This window comes from Quercus lobata, chromosome 7, assembly GCF_001633185.2.
Source record: "Quercus lobata isolate SW786 chromosome 7, ValleyOak3.0 Primary Assembly, whole genome shotgun sequence".
In the NCBI taxonomy this organism is placed as follows: domain Eukaryota; kingdom Viridiplantae; phylum Streptophyta; class Magnoliopsida; order Fagales; family Fagaceae; genus Quercus; species Quercus lobata.
This window is the reverse complement of record NC_044910.1, coordinates 23,787,934-23,804,895: the sequence shown is the minus strand read 5'-3', so window position 1 is coordinate 23,804,895 and position 16,962 is coordinate 23,787,934.

Genomic DNA, 16,962 nt, shown 5'->3' with positions numbered 1-16,962 from the left:
AAAAAAACATCAAGTGATTCATAAGAGAGAAGTAGATTTTGGGATTAACACTTCCTCGGGTGAGGTCGAGGAGCAGTAGTTCGTATAATATTCAAGTCTTAATTATAGGGTAGTGTTGCACAGAGTATGTTTTTCCTTTTAGTTTTTCATCCCCCCATATGAAGGGGTTTCCTTTCTTTATATAGCTAATTGAATTGCATCTTGGCCCTCCACTTGTACAACCACGAACCTTCCTTTGGATGCTTGTCCCATCAGGGTTCTGTTAGAGGTGGTAAAATGTGCTGCAAGCTGTAAGGATACTGTTCAGTGGTCATTTCTCCATTAATGCGGCCAGCTAAGTTGGTGCAGTGCATTGAATGCAAATGTGATGGTTACTTTACCTGGATATTTCCCTTCTTCTTTGCTTGCATGTCTCTACCGTCTTTTTCGGTATTTTGTCTTCTAGTGCAAGTGGCCTGCACGATGCCTCCTGAGGAATGCTCGCTCTTGGAGCTCCTCGAGCAATCAACCTCTTTGTCCTTTATTCTCAGGTTCTCATCTATGTGTTAGGTCAAGAATAATGTGGGGATGGGCCCTTGCACCTCCTTGGACTTGGCCCCACGGGCTCTATTCTGTACTCGGATCTTACCCCTTCCACATATAATATAGGGTTAAGTTCAAATTACATCTGGTGTAACTTTAAGCAATGTTACATCACTCAATATTTTTTAATTTGATGTGAATTTTGATAAATCCACCGTTAGATTACATTATCTTTATATATTATCCATGCTTGCAAAATTTTAAGGTGATCAGAGATTAATAATCATGTCATCAATCAATTGTTAATATTCAAGTTTATGTAGTTTAAAATAATGTATAAAAGAAGAGTTTATGGATCAAATTGTAAATAACATCTAATTGACATAAAAATTGGCATGAATGTTAAGAACATGTAATTCAATGGTGAGATTTTCAAAATATGAATTTTATAACAACTTATTGGGTGATGTAACATTGCTTAGAGTTACACCAAGTGTAATTTGAACTCAACTCATATATATATATATATATATATAGAGAGAGAGAGAGAGAGAGAGAGAGAGAGAGCCTTTTTAGTAAGTTTTGAAATATGATAGTTAGAAACAATAGTTTTTTTTTTTTTTTTAAATAGTTTTTTTTTTGTTTAAGGGAGAGGTAACTAGTTTTCCAAGCAAAAGAGAAAGCCTTGAAGTTGAATGTACTACTCTGTTCAACTATATATCCACTTAGGGATGGCAATGGGTTAGGGCAGGGGCGAAAACTGGGTTAGAGCAAGGCCGAAGGATGGGGTCTTCGCCCCTGCCCCACATGATTTTTGTCTTGCCCCATCCCCGCCCCTTGGGCCCCGCAAAACCCCACCCCATAAAACTCTACTTCTTGTTGATTTGCTCACAACCATTACAATTTTTTTAATAAAACATGTTTCATTAATAAAAATATACTTGAAATTACAAATAAATTTATCCCATCAAATCAAACTAATTTTTAGCAAAAAATGGATAATATTATCCAAGTGTTTTACAAGACAATATCACAATAAAAACAAAAATATCTTAGTACAAAATCAATGATTCAATAGCATAAAAATTTGTTTCTAATAAAGACAAAAGAAAACGTTAAAATTGATACCTTATTTCCAACCTTGCTAGAGAGAAAAAAGAGGTAGAGAACCACGTTAGGTAAAATAAAATAAATTGATAATATTTTTATTTAAATAGTAGAGTTTTAGGGTGTAAAAAATTTACAATTTAACCCTTATCAACACAAGGCGGGGCAGGGATGGGGTAGGGCAGGGTGGGTTTAAAAAGTCTAAACCCCTCCTCGCCCCGCCTCGTCCTGTGGTACGAGGCTAAAATCTCAGCCCATCCCGCCCCACCAGAGAGGTCTCAGCCCATCAGAAAAACCCACGTGGGGCAAAACAGAGAGGGGCGGGGCAAAATTGCCATCCCTAGCCCGCTTGCTTTTGGCATCAGCTTCACATAAATTTGGTAAATGAGTAATCTAAGAATTCTTCCATGTTGAGTATATGAATTAAATGTCTATTCTTTGGATTCTAATTCTACTTCAATTACGATAGGATATCATAAATGTCATTATTATCAATCTAGTTTACTCATGAAACGGTTGGATTTTCCCCTCTTATCCCTATTTTATGTAATTAGACAATGCTAGAGTTCTTTTATGTGATGTGCTAACACATACCACGTTTCCTTGGATTGGACTTGGACTGACAACCACAGGTACAACCCTTTATCTCTCTCAACAATTATGTTCTGGTTGGATAAAAGTTCTTCATGTCAACTCTTTGATTGAATGTTCACTGCATTAAATCACTAATTTTATGCATATCTATCTGATGGTGCTTGCTATTCTTTCATTTTTCGTTTCAAAGAGATGATTTGGACTGGCAAGGCCATGGATTTCCACTTGGGAAGACATAAAATTAAATTCCAAAGGCATGACCTCTAACTGATTACTAGCAGAAGTAATGACATCTTCCCTACTTTCTTCTATCAATTTACAATCTCCTTGTACTGCCAACCACAGCACTGACTGAGAAAACAAGTAAAAATTAACCAACGATGAGAAAGTGTGTAATCAGAACAAATCTATAGCTAGAGCTTGCTCATTTAAAACGTAGACAACCCCTACAAGCTGAATAATTTAAAAGCGAAATGTACCAACTACGATGCTAAATTGACTGAATTACGTGATAAGTGAAAAGGCTACTAAGCAACTCCAGTAGTATCAACTATATGAAAGTCACCAGAGAACACATATCAGTGATAGTTGGTTTGTAATTTTCATCTACTTAAGTATGACACATCAAAAAAAGAAAAAGTAAAAAAGAATCAAGCTAACATTTGATCTCAGTTGCAAGCTGTAGTTAGCAGTGTTATCAAACCTCATTATTTGGTGTGTTGGGCACTTGGTAGAGGTGCAGTGTGTAAGATCTTAGCTTAATCTGAGCAGGCTAAGAACTAACCATTGGGCTTATAAACAAATCAAGTATTAATAGCCCAAGCAAATGTACTATGGCTACTTGAGTTAGCTAGTCTGATAAAGCAAAGCTGAGGATAAAACTGCAGATATCCAACTCAGCTTGGTTTTTAAAACTCAAATACAGACAACATGATGAAGATGCTTGTTGTCGAGAGAAGGACAAGGACAAGTATCTAAATGCTTTTTATTACTCAATAATCAGGCAACGACACAAAGCATGAGTTGATAAATTGAATAATGCTGGCAGAGTCATTTTGTTCTGCACTTTTAATCGTGATTCCATACTTTGAATGATGCCGGAAGTTTAATTTTGTTAACACTTTTAAGCATCATATTTGGTAGAATTTTGAAAATAGAAGTACAGATTTCACATAGTTTCAAGACCCATTAAGAACTGAATTAGTAATTCTTTTTGGTTCCTCAGAAAAACAGAAAATGCAAAAGATCATAAACAATATTCGTAACCTAGGAGAAAAAAAAAATTGCAAATCAAGACCCAATAGATTATCTGAGAAAGGGGGGGAAAAACAACTTTGGCTGCCACATACCTGCTCAACTATCAAAAGGCTGATTGTAGTAAGATATAAAAGCTATATTAAGATATATCCATTCTTTGAATCTAATCTTTTCAAACAAAAGCGGGGAGCTTCAGTGGTTAATAAGAAAGACTCCAGTTACCATTCATACAACACATGAACAATAATTTGTCCTTTTTTAAATATCACTATTAATCTACAAAATTTGTCTACACGATATACATGTCACCCTCATAGGCCAAGGCTTAGAGTTTGAATTTATACATCCCATACAGGCACTTCATAGAGCTCACATCACAAATTCACAATCATCTCAGAACGACTGTCTTCTACATCCAGCATTGATAACAGATATTCTCCTCGAGTTACAAAGTTTCTCATTCACTACCCAAAACCAAAGAATACCATAGTCTTCTATCATTCTTTACTTTTAAGAGAGAAATAAACAATCAAACAAAAAAGCAATGCCACCTGCAATTAGACATGGCAATATGGGTCAGAATTTTTCTGACCCGACCCAAAAAATACTTAACCCGAATTTGATTTTTTTGACCTGAAGCAAAAACGTGTTAAGTTTTGCAAGTCAACCTGACCCAACGCGGATAACCCGTGACCCGACCTATTAAAAAAAATTCGCTAAAATAAATATTTAGATTTCATCCTAATACTAGGTGCATAAAGCACGAAGTACCAAAACCAATAATCAATATATTATAAATATAAACAAGTAAAACAACAGACAAGACATGACATGAGAGAATGACTATTTGAACTTCATCACAACCAATAAGAGCTAAGCTTCACAGACATGACATGAGAGAATGAGATAAAGACAACACAAAACTGTCAAGACAACCACTAAAAAAAAAAAAAATCACATTCAATACTAGCTGTAGTCCAAAGCCAAAGGCACAATGCACAAACGTGAAAGTTGAAACATGACAAACCAAACCACAAAGGGCCCCAAAGCTTCCTCAATTCAGTTCCTCTATTCTTGTCTCTTGCGCCTCTGCCATTCTTTTCACACTTTCACACATTCCACACTTTTTTAGTTTCACACAAAACAATGAAGATTATGTAAGTGAATTGCATTTTGTTTGGTATATGTTGTGCTATGTTTTTTTAATAATAAAGATTGTAATGTTGTGTGATATTATTTTTCATTGCAATTTTTAATGATTAGGAATTTGATCATTATGAAAGTGGTCATGGTGCCAAAACAAAAAAATCTCAATTGGACTTCTATTTAGAAGAGCCTGGCATTGCAATCAGTTTCTAGAGCTCTCTTTAATGGGACGGGATCTCGTAAGCATTCCGATAACCATTGTTGCTTCTGAATCAAGTTTTAGCACTAAGAAAAAAATTCTTACTCTGTATCGATCACGTCTTTTACCTGAGAATGTGGAAGCTACGTTGTGTACTAAAAGTTGGCTATATGGATTTAAAGGTAATTTAATTTTTTTTTATAGTCATAATTATACAATTTTAATTCTTTATTGATTTACTTTCATGGTATATTAAGTTATATTAAAATATTGTATTGTAGATGAAGATGCTAGCGAAATTGGCCAACTTAAGCTACAATTTGTAAGTATGAATATTTATAGTGCTGAATCTATTACCAACATTGAGTAGATTGAGATTGAGTTGTAATTCTTATAAAATATTTACTTATTTTTCTTTACTTAATATGTTATGTTTATTTTTAAATCTTTTTTTATTTAGTTTATCTTTCTAAGTAATCTAACTTTACTATTATTTTAAATGCAACAGGAACATGTGCACTTAAGAAGACAGATAACTTGCTACTTTGCTGGCTTAATTGTTTTGTTTATTTTAAGATTTATCTCTTTTTGAAGATGTAAACTTGTAATTATATGCATTTTGACAGTGAACTATTAACATTGAAGACTTTTTCCATCATGAATTTATGACTATAAATAATTTTGTCATGATCAAAACTGTCAGAATTTGAAGGATATTAACAAGTGGCATTAAGTGCAATTCATTTGCTTAATTGATTTTATTCATTCTCTCTAAACAGGTTGTCATTGATTTGTTTTTGTAATTGAAAAAAAAAAATTTTTGTTTGAAAAATTCGAGTCAACCCGACCTGACTCGAAACCCAATTGACCCGTTTTGACCCGTGACCTGATTGGCCTGCAAATCTGATTAACCCAATCCGACCCGCCCATTTTGCCACGTCTACCTGCAATCTAACAAATACAATAACTTAAATGCAAAGATGAAGGAAAGAAAGAACGAAAAGAATAAAAAATATCTAGCATCCACCATAAAAACAGGAAAATAAATTTGTTTAGAACTATAAAGGACTGAAGCAAATCCATAAAATCATCTTGACAATAATAAATATTCAATATTTCCCCTCTTAACGACAGGGTCAAGTTCAAGCCACCAACCCCTGCCCCGTATTGAAAAGGTGCTTCAATTGCACTGTTGAAAAATGGAGCTTGAAGAGGGGAAACAGACCAAATGATTCAGATAGGCAATCTCTACCCTTATAGTTCAATAAAACAAGTTTTGGTTTTGTAAAAAAATAAAAATAAAAAATCAACAAAATAGGATCCATGTTTGGGAAAAAATCCTAAATCCTTTCAATGTCTGTGTGAATTAAAATATATAAGGGTCGGCTGAAGCAAGGTTATATATTGTTAGCTGTGTACTTTATTACTTGCGCGTATATAGTCTATATTTCCTTAGCAATAAATAGAGAGGAATTTGGTGCATTTTATTAGATGTCTTTGGATTATATCAATATCAGTCATGTTTATCATTGGCTCTATGTACCTTATTTCTTTCAGTTTGCATCATGGCACCATGTGGCGCTAGTTTCTGTTATGAAACTTTGCTAAAAATCTCCAACCAAACATCCAATCAAAAACCATTATTCAGAGCATAATGGGAGAAAGTTTTGCTCTTGGCACTAACCGGTTATCAACATAAACAAACATTAAAAGAATTAAAAACTAAAATGAACAATTTTTGAATTCAAAAGAAAATATAGAAACCTTCATTTGGCATTGTAGTTTATTTATTTTTCTTTTTTCCGATAATTCATTTGGAATTGTAATTCAACAAAACAATTGCTTCACACAACCACTTCTAAAAAAAGAAAGCAACATTCTAGATTCTAGAATCTGATGCTCAAAATCAACCTCCACCGCTTTTCTCCTCGACACAGGCAGCAAATTCACCTAGTTCACTTGCACCCCATTGCTACATATACGAGAAGTATACCACCAAGATCTTTTATTCTTTCATTCTCAAGCTATATTTAAGATATGGCAAAAGTTAACAGATATATTAGTTTAGAAAATATTTTTAAGAACTTTTAATAGGAAAAAAAAACTAATTATTTTTACAGCTTCTTATATTTCATGAAAATGGATCAAAACTTTTCTAAAATTATTCTTTAACAAATGTTCTAAGTGCACTTATTAACAGAACCCTAATATATATATATATATATATATATATATGTCAACACCATTTATATGTCACCATCATAGGCCAAGGCATTAGTGCTTGAATTTATAAATCCCATACATCACAATCGATACGAAACGAAAATTTAACCGTTCATATGAGTAGTTAGTTTTAAGAAACATTGATATGTGCTGCATTAACCAAGTTTTCAATTCAGTTTTGTGAAACAGTACTAAGCCAAATCACTTCCATTTACAAAATCTTGTCAATGTGGGACTGTACAGTTCCATGCAGAATCAGCATAACTCCAATATAGGCAAAAAGACAATCAAAGAAAGTTCTTACCATCATAGTTCAAGTCGGAAGAGGTTTGGTGAATGAGTTTTGGACTCTTGAAGTGAAGAAGAAAGCCATCGCCACCGCAAGGATCCAAAACAAGAAACAAAGAAGCACTACTTGTGTTTTCATGAAGAGGAACTCAGCAAAGCGGTCTCTCTTTTCCGGTTCCGGCTGAGCGTAGAACTCATCTAAATTGATACCCAATAGCTCATCCCGAAGCTTCTTGGATCGAGCATCTCTATCAGTTGAGTGAGATCGATTTCTTTTGACAAAATCTTTTACAAATTCCACATCCTGATCCACAGATCTGATCTTCTAACTATCTGGTTCGCCTGATCTGATCTTCGGAGATGGAGTAAGATCGAAAAGAGGCAGGGATTCTGATGAAGCTGAAACAGCCGGACTCAGACACCATTGCGAAGCTCTAGAAAATTAAGTACAGGATTCAAATCTACATTATAGCGAATGGGAGATTGGATATAAATCTTTCTCCTGTGGCTTCCTCAGTGTGATTAGACTCAGAGATCTCAGAAACTGGAAATAAATCCAAGGAGTCATTGGAAAATTCATCGGAAACCAAGAAAAAGCAAACAAGAAATCGAATTCAAAATGCGACAGAGATGAACGTAGAGAATTTTCTAAACTCTCTACGTAATGTGAAAATTTAACTTCGTTTTCAATTTCTATGTTTTCTCAGAAACCAAACGGTACAAGTTAATATTGAATTGAAATTTTACGCAATCGTAATCGTTCTATTTTCGTTGACAGTGAATGTGAAAGAGTAATCAACGCAAATTAAGCATCAACCGACACGATCATCAAGCTAAACCAACAAATTGAAATTTGGATTGGAAATCTTACTTTTGCGACTTCAGCAGTGAGATTAGAGTCGTAGATCTCAGAAATTGAAGATACGTCCATCAAGTCCTCAGAATATTTATCGGAAACAGACGTAGATATGGCATTCGAGCTTTTCTTGGTGATCTGGAAAACATGAAAAAGCGAATGAGAAATCGAAATTCGAATTTGAATGCGACAGAGATGAAGGTAGAGAGTAGAAGATTAAGGTTTGGAGTTGTACTTTTTGGAGCTTCTTCGACGAAAAGTACTTGGATCTCCCATAATTTTGTGCTCTTTCATTTGGCTCTCTTGCGCAGGACAATTTTGAATTTCAATTTTTAACGTTTATGGGAAAACTAAAAGTGAGAAGCATATTTATATGTGGAAAATAAAAGGCGAAAACCACATTTTCGTTTCTATATTTTCACGCAATTTTCACTTTGATTCTTATCTTTTATTTTTACTGCTTTTACTCTTTATCCTGAAAAACGTGTCTTGTTTTTGTCCCTGCCATTACATCAAAGACGGAAAATGCACGTGTGGCAAATGATTGAAGTTAAAAATATTAAAATAATATCCATAAGTCTCCATGTGGTTTTCTCGCCCTTTAGTTAGCCTGATTCCCGCCTGTAAGAGGTCACGTGGCCCTCGCGTGACTTTATAATCAACTGCTCCTCCACAAACTAAACCCTAAATTCAGAAATCCCTAACCCCCAAATTAAGCTCTTCACCACGAACTCAGCTCCCCACTCATAACTGCTCTCATGGAATCAAGCTCGATGTCATCGAGTGGAAGCTTGAGGAAAAGGGGCCCAACCCAATGTTTCTGCTCTGAGAAACCTGTTTTGGTTGTTTCGTGGACACCTGAGAACCCTAGAAGAAGGTTCTACGGATGTCCAAATTACTGGGTAAATTAGTATTTATATAATACACTATCTCTCTTTTTTCCAATCATACACGATCTCTCTTTGTACACTTTTTGAATTTCTATTGATTTTCTGGGTGGGGAAAAAAACAGAGTGAGAAAGAGGAACTTTTTGTGGGCTTCATTGACTGTAAAGATGTTGTTTTTATGGAACATTTATTGGATTCTATTATTGGGTTCTTATTTTATAGCTATTTTCTTTAATGGGTCTTTTTTAGTTTCAAGGATTTTAGTATTTTGCTAATACAAGTGTTGGATTGACTGTGACCAGATTTTGCTAATACTATATGTTGTTGTTTTTAATGATTTTGGTTGAATATATAATAGGTTTTATCTAGCTCCTGGGTGTCAAGTTGGACGCAAGTGTAAATTTTTTCAATGGCGTGATGATGAAATCTATGAGCGTGGCAAGGTGTAGATTTCGAAGCAAAGGCAACAAATTTTAACCCTTGAAGCTGACATTGCAAGCTATAGGAAGAGAGAGAAGAGGCTACTCATCTGCTTGGGGCTATTTTTGGTGATAAGTGGGATGCTATTCTGCTTGATGCTTCTTTTGGTTAGCGAAATAGGTGGGGGGAAAATGGGTCATTAGGTGAGTAGGTATTAGTGTAAAAAGGCCATAATTTTGGTGTATGTTGGTAGGTTTTGGTAGAATTTTTGTGTTGGTATGTGTTGGCTTGAATTTGTGTTGGTATGTGTTGGTATGTATTAGTGGGAAAAGGCCTGAGATTTTAGTGTAATTCTCTCTGTAATCCGATACTTTAGCAATGGAACATCACTTTTTAATTAATGTATGACTTGTATACCAATTTATTGCATTGTTGTGAATTGTTTGTGCCTTGTGTGCACTCAATATTACTCTGCATATAAAGCTGAAAACCAAAAAAAAAATAGAGCCATATCTGAAAGACCAAATAAACAAAGCTCTCTCCTACTGTTGACATAATCACATACCAAACATGAAAAATAGCAGCCCACTGTTGACATAATCACAGACCAAACACTCAGGCTGAATATAACCTGCATAATCACAGACCTGCATATCTGAATCATATAAGGGTACCTGCATAATAGCATTAAAAACACAATAGGCCCCCAATGCCAGTCAAACAAATCTGGCTTCAACTATACAAAAATTAAATATTCATCACAACAATGGGAGAAATGGTAAATACTAATGAACTAATTAACAACAATAAATAAACAATAATTAATACCAAGTATTCATCCACCTGTAAATACTAATGATCACTAATTAAAACCAATGACAGTTTTTGGTTTACTAATAATTACAAAATATGGGACAAACTCTACCTAGCACATTCTTACAAAAAAAAAGGACTTGGTCAACCATTATATAAGTATACCAAAATGCCAATTGTCCTGGCAGTTACATAAACATATCAACTTGGTCAACTTTTTCTCAAAAAAATCAACTTTGGCTCTCAACATATAGCAAAAAAAGGTCCTACTTCAGCTTGCTATCTTCCAACAGATCTAATTGCTGCCATATACCTTGCTACATTCCTAGATGCATTCAAGGTCTCAATGGTTACTACACTTCTCTTCCTCTGTCTTTTTGGTTTTGGATTGGACTGGTTATCAGTGGGGGGTGGAGATGCAGTTATGGTCACGTCATCAGTAGAGCCTGGTTGTGCCTTATGTATAGTTAGCTGAGCATTGGAGCCTGGTTATGCACTGCCTACAGCTGGGCTGTTTGCATGACCATCCTTGGCTACCTGCAAGCACAGGCACAATAACAATTAAAAAGCTGCCAACTGAAAAAGAAACAACACAGATATCTAAGTCAAAGTAGTATACTTACCCTCCTAGTGGTCCTGCTGACTTGGGATGCACTCCCAGGTAGGGAGGAGTTCCCTCCTACTTCTCCCTTACAGCTCCTCTTGTTATGGCCTAATTTCCCACATGCCTTGCATTGTTTTGAGATTCCTACACCTTTGTTTTTTCTCTGACTTCTAGGTTCATCAGGCTTCAATGCCCTCTTCTTCTTAGGCCGACCAAGAGGTCTACTATTGAAAGGGGGCTGCACAGGTGGCAGTCCACTAGGTTTCCACATATTCTGGCCATTGATAGGCTCTATAATGGGACCATAGCAATCAATGTAGGTAGTCCTTTTGTAGCAAGCATTGACATACTTTTCAGAATCTTCCCTGTCAAAAAAGATACAAGAAATGGCATAGCAACGTGGTATGCCAGTTATGTCCCACTTCCTACGACTGCACCTCTTCTCTTCCAAGTCCACAGTGAAACTCTCCAGCCCATTCTTAACTTCAAACTTGGTACGACCAGCCCAACATGTTAGCCACTTGCTACATGCCAACTTCTCCTTGTACAATCTCTTTCTTATTTTAGGACACAACTCAGATTCTATCTTCATAATCATTTGTCTGTTTGCTTGAAATCTAGTCATCAGATATAGCCTAATACACTCAAGCTGCAAGCATATAGAGAGAAAGGGAGAATTAATCATTCATGAATCACGCAGGTCTATGCATCATAAGAGAAAGTGTTGAAGCTGAGTAAATTGCCTACCATGGTGATTATAGGTTTGCACCTGAACTTATATATTTAGTTGTTGAAACTTTCACACATGTTGTTCAGGACTGTGTCACTCTGGCTATCACTTTTGAACATGCTCCTAGCTCAAATAGTTGTTGAGTGAGACTGTAGCCATTTGAATGCATCTTCATCCACCTCCTTTAGCTCATTCATTGCCTTCTCCCATGCTTGTTGATAGGTAGCCTTGGCTGCTTTCCAAAAAAGGTCTCTAATAAGAACACTAGGATGATTCTTCCTCAAGTTATTGTATAAATGTTCTTCAGATTTTATGCTCGTACTGTGGCCAATTGTCAACAAAGGCATTCACCAACCCCTACAAAGCAATAAATATTAATTCAGCAAGCAATAAATATTAAGAAAGCAAACCTTCTGTTGATCAGATATGAACACCCATCTTTTGCAATCTCCTATGTCAGCAAGCAATAAATTAAGAAACTAAGTCTAAGGGTCTTTGGTTTCAGCTGCCAAATCACCATCATTATAAGTATGCACCTTCATCAATACTGTGCTCCTAGGACTGCACCTTCTTAACTCATCACTGTACTCCCACAACTAGTTGAATTGTGCAGTGTAGGCCCCATCAACAGCCTCTTGAGCTTTCTCTCTAGCCCTACTTGCCTTGCCTGCACTTATGTCAACCACATACTTCTCATGCACAGCATCCTAAATGTCCTTGAGCCTTATTTCAGGCTGTATCCTAACCCTCTTCATTAACTTCTTCCCAATATATGATGTTGTGCACCTTGGATTTCTATAACTTTTGCTACATGTGTGTTCCATGTTCAATGTTTTCAATTTAAAACTCTTCTCCCTTGGCACCTTTGCAAGATAGGCAATAAACTTGCACCCTGGCTGGCATTGGGCTCTCACTCTTACCAAGTCATTTTTCACAAATTTTATACCCCACCCACCATGGACTGCATAATAAGTCATAACATCTTTAAATTGTTTAGGTGAAAGGAACAACATATCCTTCTCAAACCTAAGATTCTCAGCTTTGGCTACTGGCCTAAAGATTGGGTATCTGCTCCTCCTAATAGAATTGTCAACCTCAGCAGTGGGGGTTTCACCATCACTTGAATCATTACAATGCTCACTGCTTGATGAACTCTCATCAAGGCTAAGCAGCTCCTCACACTCATAGTCGGAATTCATGACACCACCACCCATTTGTCCTAGTTCAACCTCATCATCTTCAACTTGATTGTCCCAACTATCAGTACTATCTTCACCAATGTCCATTGGTTGCATTTGTGACTCTTCTTCTAAGTCACTCCCCTCAGCCTCACTACTCTCCTCAACTTGGTCATCAACAACTGGTGCTTTGCCAGCCCTCCTAACCTAAACCTACTTAGCATCTACCTCATATGGCTCACCATGGTCAACATTAGTAGTTTCAACATTATCATGGCCTCCAAATTGTGAAAAATCAAGTCTGTACTCTTCATCAACATTATCATGTGGCTCACCATGGTCAACGTTATTTGTTTCAGCATTATCATGGCCTCCAAATTGTGAAAAATCAAGTCTGTACTCTCCATCATCATCCTCATTATCATTATCCTCTTCATACTTAGCATACTCATAAAAGTGATCACTCTGAAGCTCACTATCACTGCTAACACAATAAACCACATCTTCATTTTGTTGATCATCACCAAAAACCTCTAAGGCATTTACCCCTTCTAGTTCACTACCAGGTGATCTAACAGTTAAGGGCTCTAAATCCTCCACTGGTAACTCAACTGGTTCATTCACTGGATGCTCCACAAAGACATGAATGTCCCCATATCCCTTCACCAAGTCAATCATGAACACAGCAACATCATCATCAACCACCTCATGGAAATGCACCTGCTCTAGGTTCACACCAAGCATTTTAAACCATAGCTTATCCACTGCAGTGTACCCAAAATCCCTACAGATACTCTCGATCTCTACTTTTGACCACTTATCTAGGTCACAGTTTTCCACTATATCAACCATCCCTCCCACATAAGCTTGAGGGTCCCACGTAAAATGCCCACCATAGTCATGTAGAGTAAAACACTCATCCATCCTACATGCAATCACAAAAAGAAAATAGAATGAAAACAGATATCCACTTTTTGAAATTAATAATACTTTGTTAGGCTAATAAACTAATAAACAAATTAAAAAACATACAATACAGACAAAGGGAACACATGGACCCAACCACTTCTCGAAAAGCAAGACACAATACAAACAATCAATGCAAATACCAACACAAAGATTCCATGGTTTATCAAAGTCAATATAGTGGCCCCTAATAGACAATAATGACACACAATACAGACAAACAATGCAAATACCAACAAAAATATTCCATTGTTTATCATAGTCAATATTGTGGCCTCTGAAAAACAAAAGTAAAACAAACACAGCTACAAGTACCAAAAGCTATAAACAAAAGTAACACACAACAACCAAACAATGCAAATCCCAAAAATATTCCACTATCATAGTCAATATTATGTCCTCTACAAAAGCTATAAAGGGAGAGAGGAAGAGAGAGAGAGTAAGAAAGAGAAATAGCGATAGAACCCAAAGCAAGAACAAAATACAACATCTAAAAATTCCCAAATTCTCAAAACCCAAAAGTTGAGATTGAGACCCAGACCGATTACCCATCACTTAAAAATAGTATTCATAAGAGAGAGAGAGAGAGAGAGAGAGAGAGAGAGAGAGAAAGAGAGTGAGTGAGACATAACAAGAGAGAGACAGAGACAGAGACAAAGACAGAGATAGAACCTTCGCAATGTGCCTTTCACAAACATGGAGCTACTACAATCACTCTGAAGCTATCTGGGTAAAAGGTTAAGGATTGTGCTTGCAAATTTGGGGTTTTTGTGCTTGCTAATTTAGGGTTTTTTTTTTGTGGTTTATGGTGATTTGAGTGACGGGTAAAAGGTTAAGGCAAAGTTGTTAGTTGATTTGGGGTTTTTTGGTTTAGAAAGAATGTCACATGAGTGCCACGTGACTAACTGAGGGGCGGGAAAGCTACATGGAGACTTTTGGACATTATTTTAATATTTTTAACTTATGCCATTTGCACATGCGCATTTTCCATCTCTAATGTAAAGGCAGGGACAAAAACGAGATGCGTTTTTCAGGATAGGGAGTAAAAGAGGTGAAAATAAAATATAAGGACCAAAGTGGGAATTGCGTGAAAATGTAAGGACGAATGGGAAATTGGATATAAATCTTACTCCTGTGACTTCATCAGCGTGATTAGACTCATAGATCTTAGAAACTAGAAATAAATCCAAGGAGTCATTGGAAGATTCATCGGAAACCAAGAAAAAGCAAACAAGAAATCGAATTCAAAATGTGACAGAGATGAACATAGAGAATTTCCTAAACTCTCTACATAATGTGAAAATTTAACTTCGTTTTCAATTTCTATGTTTTCTTAGAAACCAAAAACGGTACAAGTTAATATTGAATTGAAATTTTACACAATCGTAATTGTTCTATTTTTGTTGACAGTGAATGTGAAAGAGTAATCAACGCAAATTAAGCATCAACCAACACGATCATCAAGCTAAACCAACAAATTGAAATTTGGATTGGAAATCTTACTTTTGTGACTTCAGCAGTGAGATTAGAGTCGTAGATCTCAGAAATTGAAGATACGTCCATCGAGTCCTTGGAATATTTATTGGAAACGGATGTAGATATGGCATTCAAGCTTTTCTTGGTGATCTGGAAAACAAGAAAAAGTAAATGAGAAATCAAAATTCTAATTTGAATGCGACAGAGATGAAGGTAGAGTAGAAGATTAAGGTTTGGAGTTGTACGTTTTGGAGCTTCTTCGACGAAGAGTACTTGGATCTCCCATAGTTTTGTGCTCTTTCATTTGGCTCTCTTGCGTGAGACGATTTTGAATTTCAATTTTTAACGTTTATGGGAAAACTAAGTGAGAAGCATATTTATAAGTGGAAAATAATAAGAGCATTCCCATTAAGGATGATAAAAATGGTATATGCTAAATTTTACCATCAACACACAAAAAAAGCCACACAATCAAAGATTTCAAATGGCAAAAGTTTTGACACACAGCTACAATGAGCTATTATCAATAACAGCTCACTGTAGCCTAAATCTTTAACGAAAAAAATTATATTTTATTCCAATGGTCACTTTTCCCTTTCTTTTATTTTTTATTTTTCTCTTCTTTCTTCTATCTCCTCTCTCACTTTCCTCTTCTCTCTTTCCTCGTAGCTTCTGTTTCTCTCAATTTCACAATTTGAGCTCCTCCCCTCCAAGGTTCGTCAGTCGGAACTTCAAAGCCCAAACGCCACTGGATAATAAATCCTCTTCGCCTTAGGAGTGTTGCCACCGATATGGAGGTAGAGCTTAACGGCGGGGTGATTTGATTTTGTTGGTCTGGGTTTATGGGTCTGGGTTCATGGGTCTCTAACTGGCGTGGGCATCGACATTGAGGGTAGATCAGCATGGGTCATCGACTAAGAGTTCAGTGTGGGACTCTGATCGCGACGGGTCTCTAATCACGTGGATCTCTCTCAGTGGTTGTTTTTCTTTTTCCTTTTCCGATTATTGGTGGTGATGAGGTTGTGGGTTTGTGATTTGGTTGTGATTTTGGAAGGTTGTTTTTCTTTTTCTTTTTCCAGTTGTTGGTGGTGAATGGTGATGAGGTTGTGGGTTTAGGTTTGCGATTTGGTTATGATTTTGGTGGTTGGTGGTCATGGTTATGGGTGGTGGTGACAGTGGCAGTTAGTGTAGCAGTGGTGGCATCGGCGAGTGTTTTTTTTTTTTTTTCGATGGTGGTGGTCGGCAGCGGCTAGCCGTGGGTGTGGGTTTGCAAAGAAAGTTGTGGGTTTTCAAAGAAAGGGAGAGATGAAGAGAAAGAAACAGAGAATAAAAAAACAATATTTGAATGAAGTGGTAAAAAAAATAGAATCTTTGATGTATGATGTATTATAAAGTGAGATGTTAAAAGCTAAAAGGTAGTATTTTGAGATGGTATTTGCTAAAAATTTTACCTCCCTTGATGGTATATTTATGTGAAAAAAAAAAAAAATATATATATATATATATATAGGAGGGGTGAGGCCGAGTACGGAATAGAACCTGTGGGCCTAACCCAAGGAGAAAAAAAATGCCCACTTGCACATCAATCCTGACCCAACATGCATATTAGAGCCCGATGAGGAAAGATGAAGAGGTCGACCTCCTAAGGAGCCCGAGGAGCAAGCGTTCCTCAGGAACTACCAAGCAAGCCACTTG